The sequence below is a fragment of the Macaca nemestrina genome, chromosome 5 (assembly GCF_043159975.1).
Source record: "Macaca nemestrina isolate mMacNem1 chromosome 5, mMacNem.hap1, whole genome shotgun sequence".
In the NCBI taxonomy this organism is placed as follows: Eukaryota; Metazoa; Chordata; class Mammalia; order Primates; family Cercopithecidae; genus Macaca; species Macaca nemestrina.
In genome coordinates, this window is record NC_092129.1 from 169,492,099 (window position 1) to 169,500,820 (window position 8,722).

Consider the following 8,722-nt stretch of genomic DNA (forward strand, 5'->3'; position numbering starts at 1 on the left):
TGTCAAAGGAGTTGTCCATCAGTGGAGGGGGTGGACATGCAACCTCTAAGGGGCTCTAATTGGTATTCTTCTAAACAATCATCTGATACGGGTATGGATACAGAATGAGATCGGTTCAGACTGCGAGGTGGGAAAGATTTGGCTTTTACTTTCCAGGAATTTTAAATAGGAGGTTTGGATTATATTGGCTTTTCCTGCACATAAAGACTGCTAAATTTAAACAGTTTGCCATTTAAGAGCTGGGCGATAAGAGATGACTTTAGAAGCTATGGAAACTAAAAAGAGCTCTTTCTAATCAGGAACAAAAGGGAAGGAACTTTTCACAGACGTTTAGAATGTCTGGACCAAGAGATCTGGCTCCTTCAGTCAACAGCTTAGAGTGCTTATATTTTAATCTTCATTTCTATTTTCTTTCTCTGTCATATAAGTTTAGGGAACATCTTACTAGATTGTTCTCTGACAATACTTTGCATGTTCTCCTGTAATATTGATTATCACATTATATTCTAATTTATTCAGTATTCTGTATTCCCCATCTCTAATCCTTAGCACAATGCCTGGCACATAGTAGGCCCTCATGAAATATTTGTTATTAAAACGTTGTGAAAAAATCAATCCTGGAAAGACAAAGGGGACTCTATAAGCTTAATAGTGCCTCATATCACTGACTTCTTCAATGAGATCAGTAGATAGAGTTTACCAATGCATTTCTCTCTATTTTTTTGAAGGACAGAGTTTCTTGATTTTTCTAATAGGCTGAATTAGGATGGATAAATGAATCAGAACCTTTTTGTGTGTGTGTGGTAGACTCACTTGTATAACGTAATGCCGGGTCTCACTGGAGTCACCCTGAACTTCAAGGACTAGATAGGGTCAGCACAAATTGTCCTCTTTTGGCTAAAGTGTAAGCTGAGAGAACCTAGCAGTTGGCCAGGTCAACTCCTCACTCCCTTCATAATATTTTTCAGTGGTAAAATCAGGTAGATGGAGGCATTATCCTTTATAGTACTGGGGATGGTATAACAATTATGATTATTATTGTTCTTATTTGTCAAAATATTACACTCAGAACTTAACAGAATCCATTTTGAAGAGCAGAGATTAGAACTGGCAACAGGGTATCTTTCAACTGCCATGTATCTCATGCAGAAAAAGTTCTTTACCGGGCAGAGTCACCAAAGCCTGACTTCCTAGATAATTTTCTAGCAGAGCTTTGAATTTTGTTTGGTGGGTTCTTGCTAATTATTTTGAAACTCTCTTCCAGGGTGCAATTGTTTTTTGAGAGGTAATAGCAGGACACAAGATAAGGGCTCGTTTCAGATGATTCATCTATGTCTTATTCAGTGACTCTCAACTATGAAAATAATCATAAGAAAATTCGTTTTACTACAAGATACGCTGTATGTTTTTAAAAAGTAGAGTGTAGGACTCACTGTAGTAAACAACATTGAGTTCTATTTTTGAATCGCAATATTCCAGCCAATTTGCACATTGTCTTCTTACCAAGCTTCCTGATGCCTGTATGCACCAGCTTTCAAGGCTGAACATTATCCACAAATTGCCCCCTAGATTATGGAAGACTTTAGCCTCAGAAAGGAACCTCTGTTGTGAGATAGGAATCTTATGGAATCACTACACAAAGTATTGTTTGATTTCTCTCCACCCAGTATCCTTAATCTCCTGAATAGTGTCCTACACAACCCCACCCTCCTCGCTACTCAGAACATTTGGGAAAGGGTCCTAGGATGACTGGTCTTGAAGTGAAGCGCTGGCCTTGTTTCCCTATCTTTAAGCCAAGCCATCTCCTATCTGGAGTACTAAACATGCAAGGTTTCACACAGGTCTCAGATACAGCCCCACATGAGTAAAGTATTAAAATGCTTAAACAACTCAAGAGTGAAGGAGTGAGACTGCTTCTTGGCGTCCATCCAAGTGGTCAATTTGTGCGCAAATCCATGGAGGCCTTTTCAGGGAGCCATCACTTCTGTCCATGTGTGAGCTCTTTCTGACTCTGAGATGCCCTCTGTTCAGACCTCAGAAGCATTTTACCCCCAGTGCAGTGTTTTTGCCAAATGTCTACTCTTATTCCTAATATTCAGACAGACATATGTGGCCTAGAGAGACTTCTCCAGGGAATAAATCTCCCTTGTCCCCCTTCCCACCCCTTTTCCCCACCGGTATTCATTTTTCTGATTAAGCAGATTCAGTGACATATGAACAAAAAGGAAGATGACACTGCTTGGAATATGAGAATTTTCAGGGAAATGGGCCATAGAATTCATGAGTGATGGGACTTTCCTATTCAAAAATAGCATCTATTATGTTGTAGTATAATGACCTATTTGCACTTCTGTCTGATTTACCTGATTAAGAACTTCTGCAGGGTGGGAAGCATGCCTCATTCATCTTGTACCTCCAATGCCAACCAAATACCCAGCATCCAATATCCAAAGTACAATAATTCAACTTCTGCTGAGGGGTGAACAGCATTGCTAGAAGACAGTGTAGTGAACTGAGTGATGGATACCCCCAAAAGACATGTCCAGATCTTTACCCCCAGAATCTGTGAGTGTGGCCTTATTTGGGAAGTGGGTCTTTGTAGAGATAACTAAGTTAAGGACCTCAAGAGAAGTTTACTCTGGATTATCTGGATGGGCTCTGAATCCCATGACAACTGTCCTTAAAGAGACAGAAGAGGAGAACACTCAGAGAGAAGAGGAGAAGACCACGTGAAGATGGAAGCAGCAATTGGAATGGTGCAGCCACAAGCCAAGGAACACCTGGGGCCACCAGAAGCTTGAAGAGGCAAGGAAGAACTCTCCCCAGGGTCTTCCAGGGGAACATGGTCCTGCCAATACCTTGATTTCAGACTTTGAAACTCCAGAACTGTGAAAGAGCACCTTTCTGTTGTTTTGAAGCCCCCAAATTTATGGTAGTTTATTATAGTAGCCTCAGGAAACTAGTACAGGGCATCACTTGCCCTTGAGAACAGCCATTAAAATTAACACACAGAGCTTGGCTCACGGCAATGAAAAGAAGAGACCAAGAAAAAGGCTCGTTGAAGGACCCCAGTTGGCAGAGCACAGGTAACATGGACTGAATTATTAAAAGAGGCCAGAAGGGGTGGATCTGAGTTCCAGGAGCCTTGAAGAGCTGAAAGAAGTTTCAACCTAGGCTGAAGAAATGGAATAACAGGAGCTTATAATTCACCAGACTGCATGCATGATTTAGATCTGGAGCATGCACTGCAGTATGCAGTTGAGTTGACCAGAAAAAATACTTGAAGGCTTTGACAATGGGGAGAGAGAAGCACCTTGGAGAAGAATGGGGTGTGGGTAGCAGAAGAATGGCCATTTCTCAAGCCAGGCCTTTGAGATACCATTTTGCCAGTAGCAGGGGCTAAAAGAAAAGTATCCAGGCATGGAAGGATTTTACTCCCAAGTAAGCAAAGAAAATAAGCCAGTTTGGGGGCCGAGTGCAGTGGCTCATGTCTGTAATCTCAGCACTTGTGGGAGGCCAAGGCGGGTGGATCACGAGGTCAGGAGATCAAGACCATCTTGGCCAACATGGTGAAATCCTGTCTCTACTAAAAGTACACAAATTAGCTGAGCGTGGTGGTAGGCGCCTGTAATCCCAGCTACTCAGGAGGCTGAGCCAGGAGAATGGCTTGAACCCGGGAGGCAGAGGTTACAGTGAGCCAAGATCATGCCACTGCACTCCAGCCTGGTGACAGAGGAAGACTCTGTGTCCAAAAAAAAGAAAAAGAAAAAAGAAAATAGAAAAGAAAAGAAGCCGGTTTGGCCTGTCTGTTCCTGGCGTGTCCTGTGCTGCTCCAGCCTGAGGCCCCTCTGCCTCACAGGCACTCAGTCCTCATGCACACAGATGGGGCTAGGGAGCTGATAGAACTGTGAGGAGCCAAGCATCCTCCTTCAGAGACAAGAGTGGCACATAGCAGGGATGTCAGAGATGTCCTCAGCACCAGGGCCAAGTTGGAGAGAGTAGACTGTGTGTTTTGTTATGAGAAGATAAACGCAAGACACTGGAATTCCCAGCAGTATAGGGGAGCAGAACGTATGCTGGATCAACTGCCAGGAGACCTAGGCTATTGCTCCAGCTCCATGATGTAGCAGCTGGATTACTGTGCAAGAGTAACATAACTTTTTTTTTTTTTTTTTTTTTTTTTCTGACAGAGTCTCACTCTGTCGCCCAGGCTGGAGTGCAGTGGTGCGATCTTGGTTCACTGCAACCTCCACCTCCCAGGTTCTAGCGATTCTCCTGCCTCAGCCTCCCGAGTAGTGGGGAATACAGGGGCATGCCACTGCGCCAGCCTAATTTTTTGTATTTTTAGTAGAGATGGGGTTTCACTGTGTTAGCCAGGATGATCTTGATCTCCTGACCTCATGATCCGCCCACCTCGGCTTCCCAAAGTGCTGGGATTACAGGATGAGCCACCACATCTGGCCCATAACTTCTTTGTCTTTCCTGCAAGGAGCTTGGCGAGATCACTTCCAAGGTCTCTATAACCCTATGAGTCTACAATCGCTGCCTGGCTATTGAATGAAATGGATTCAACCTGTGGAAGTGTCTTCTTGCTAAGTCACTCAAACCAACGTGAAAAGTTTTCTGATATACACCATCCCTCCTGCCACCAAAAGCAAAACAAAATAAAATAAAATATGATATGATATATAGGAAAAGTATATTCCTAAGAAAGTACTACATGATTGTAGCATGGCTTGAGGTGAGAAGTCAATGAATGTTGAATGAATTAAATGGATAAGGGTTGATTCCCCTTTTTGCCAAAAATATAATATAGTCATACAAAGTATGTTCTTAGGAAAAGGACGGCACGATCATAACAAGACACAATGGGAACATTCAATGAATGAATGAATGTCAAATGAATGGGTGAAGGATTTACAAGGATTTTTTTTTAAAAAAACATAGAATGCTTCATGAATTTGCGTGTCATCCATGTGCAGGCCCCATGCTAATCTCGGTATCATTCCAATTTTAGTACATATGCTGCCAAAGCGAGCACTGTAAGAGGATCTTAAGGATTTTTGCTAAGTAATATACCAAGTCTTATTTCCTCCAGTTATCTGTATGGTGACGACATTTAATTGTTTAGCTCTACCTATCCTTTTGTTTTTATTTTTATTTTTACTTTTTTGAGACAGAGTCTCACTCTGTCACCCAGGCTGGAGTGCAGCGGCACAATCTTGGCTCACTGCAGCCTCCGCCTCCCAGGCTCAAGTGATTCCCTTGCCTCAGCCTCCCAAGTAGCTGGGACTACGGGCACCTGCCACCACACCTGGCACTAATTTTTGTAGTTTTAGTAGAGATGGGGTTTCACCATGTTGGCCAGGCTAGTCTCAAACTCCTGACCTCAGGTGATCTGCCCACCTCGGCCTCCCAAAGTGCTGGGATTACAGGCGTGATCTTACTCTTTAAGTGAGAAGTGACTTGTAGGTGATGCCCATATCAACTCTTTCCTCTTGGTGTCCTGAATCAGCTAGACAGTCTTTGGCTACATTGGTGGTCAATAAGTGTTGGTGACTCATTGAGCATAGATTTCCCTCACCTGTACTTTGGGTTATACAGAAAACCAAAGGGCCGTCTTGAATCTAGTCAGAGTCCTTGTGTTTTGCTCTTCAACGCTTTCTGCCTTCTTTTCTTGGACAAGGGTGCCACCTGACCTTATTATTCTTGCTTTGCTGACTGACTTCATCAAAAGAGTTGTAACAAACTGTTTTTAAACTGTTCTTATTTCTGGGGTAAAACATCTTTATTCCGCTCGTAAGAACAAACAAAAAATTATGGCACTGTGCACATTATAATGGAGATGACTGGCCTTCTCTTAAAAGTAATAGGCTACAAAACAGAGAAAGCTCAAAATGATGGCAGGAGGCCAGGCCAGGTAGCATTGAAAATCCCTGTCTCCCTGGCCTGCAGTGTGACACTACCTGGTAGGAGGTGATTTGGAGCCGGGTCTGCCGTGCTGTGACTGTAGCCAGTGCAATTTCAGTGTAAAAGTCTCAACTATCACATTAACAGGCCATTTAACTTACACTGTAACCACCCAGACACTGGGGTGTTGCTCCAATTTCTCCTCCTGTGGCTGAGTGTGCATTCAGATTTAATCGATTGGTTGAACTGATTTGGTGATTGGTTGTGGCAGGCTTCTTCTCCCTATCTCCCTGGCTTCCCCCTCCATGCCCTCCATGCCCTCCCTCACCACTGAGCCCTATTGGAGGGACACCTGTAATTGAAGACACTGCCGAATTATGTGCAGGACAAATGCACACCCACATGCACACGCACTTTCATTACACTCTTGGAAAAATGAAAGCAAAGACAAGAAACTAGTGCTTTAGGCTAAGTGAGATGAGGTTTTCGTTGCTCCAAATTCTGTGAGTTTGGGTAATGAGCAGGAAACAACCACAGTTCACATATTCAGAAGCCATGAGGATATTTACCTCTTGTTTGGACTGGTGGATACATATTTGGGTCAAGAAAATCTGTGTAGAGGACAAAAGAGCTTGAAAATTCATTCATTTATTCATTCACCCATTCATCCATTCATTCACTTGTCTTAAAAGTCCGAGATACTCTGGGTGTCTGGAGATGCTGAATAATAGCTTCTGCCTTTCCTCCCTCCACCCTCTCCCTTTTTCTTTCTTTTTTTTTTTTTTTTTTGAGACGGAGTCTCGCTCTGTTGCCCAGGCTGGAGTGCAGTGGTGCATCTCAGCTCACTGCAAGCTCCGCCTCCCGGGTTCACACCATTCTCCTGCCTCAGCCTCCCGATTAGCTGGGACTACAGGCTCCTGCCACCACTCCTGGCTAATTTTTTTTTGTAATTTTAGTAGAGATGGGATTTCACCATGTTAGCCAGGATGGTCTCGATCTCCTGACCTCGTGATCCACCCGCCTCGGCCTCCGAAAGTGCTGGGATTACAGGCATGAGCCACCACGCCCGGCCTCCCTTTTTCATATAATTTAAAGAATGACACACACATGCATAGAAGTAATTTTAACACGAGAAATGCTATCATTGACAAACAAACCAAGTATCATCAGGGCACAGAAGGATCACCATGTAACGGCCTGTAGATGGCCAGGAAACCTTTTGAAGGAGATGATATTTGATCTGACTCATAAAGAATAAAGAGGTGTTTGTCTATCTGGGCATAAGTTAACTTGGCTGTCTATCATTGGTCCCTGTCTTTCTGATTTCCCATCAGCTTATTGAGGGCAGGAGCTGTGTGATTGGCTTCTTTATGCAGTGGGCACCTGGCCCAGTGCCTTGTGTATGGGAACTACTTGCCATATTTTAGCTGAATGAACAAATCTGTAAATGACAGGTACTGAGATTCTTTATGGAGTGCACATTGACTAGTCATGGTCAAGATCTCCTTTTGGATTCAGGTGACAGCAGGAAGATTTGTGCTGGAAAATATACAGGGTACACAAGGACCAGGGAGCCTAGATGCTGTCTAGGTGGACCTGGACCACCTAGAAGGTGACCCTAGGACTAACCATGAGTACAGAGTCAACTAGCTGTTGCACTCCACCTCTGGATAAGAGAAGATCAGCACTGCTTCACTCCTCTGGTTGGGGAGGTGGACTCCCAGCTGCAAGACTCTGCCTATGGGGTGCTTCATGAGGAAGCTCCTTGGAAGTCCTGCCTCTCTCTAGGGCCTGGACAGCATGTGGATGACCAGGGATTGACCACAATGATTGTGATATGGATCAGAAGGATGGAAAAGGCAACTACAACAAGTGATTGTCTCTTCCTCAGTTTTCCTGTCTTTTGTTGCCCTTTTATCTGCAGAGCATGGTCTAATAAACAGAGAAGACTCAGGAGGGTCAGAAACACGGTGTTTGCTGAGTCAGCCTCATTTCTCAGCCTGCTTGCCAAGAATTCCCAAAAAGGAAGCGTTGGAGGATCACTCCCAGACTTGAGGCAATCAGATCTTTCCAGAACTTGAATTAGGTGGCTTGGGAGATAAGACACTGAAACAAAAAGAGCCCAGTCTAGGAATCAGAAACCATTCTTTCTGGTTCAAGCCCTAGTGTATTGACCAGTGAATGTCCTGCAGCAAGATATTTAACTTCTCTAGGATATAGTTTCCTCCTCTGTTTCCAAAATCTAGCACTCAAGATCAGTACACATTTTGATTTATCAGGCACTCAACATATATACTCAATGTCTATGTGTAGCAAATACAATTTCCCAAGTAGAAATAAAGAATACTGTTTTTCAAAAGTTCTGGGGCTTATGAATATTTTTGTAGAACGCACATTATCTGCAACCATTTTCCTACATTTAACTATGTCTCTGGCGAGTGAGTTCTTTCTAAAGGGAGAGAGGTACTAAATGGTGATATTCTATAGCTAATGTGGAAAAATTTATCACAGCACTATGTGATTTGTTCCAGGGACTACCTTTCCAAAAACAGAGAAGCCAGTAGCCTAGATGTCCGATCTAGAGAGGACATAGATTAGCTCCTTTATTCATTAGCTGGTACATTTTATTATACAATTGGATTTTGAATTAAAATACAAATAGGAATTTATAACATTGGGATTAAAGTAATATTGATTAATTTAATTTATACTAATGTGTAGATGACTGATACCTACATCCTATCCTTAGGGTATGTTTTAAGTGATGATAACAAAAAAAAAGCAAAACAGGAAAAGTGTTGGGAACCCCTAG

The 8,722-nt window shown here is 43.1% G+C and overlaps 1 non-coding gene across 1 annotated transcript; it reads right to left on the bottom strand.

The window, feature by feature from the left end:
* Window positions 1–4,937: 4,937 nt before the first annotated feature.
* On the bottom strand, window positions 4,938–5,041 carry LOC112426810 (U6 spliceosomal RNA). Its single transcript, XR_003018218.1, has one exon. It is a non-coding gene; the product is annotated as a U6 spliceosomal RNA (small nuclear RNA).
* Between the last annotated feature and the right edge of the window lie 3,681 nt (window positions 5,042–8,722).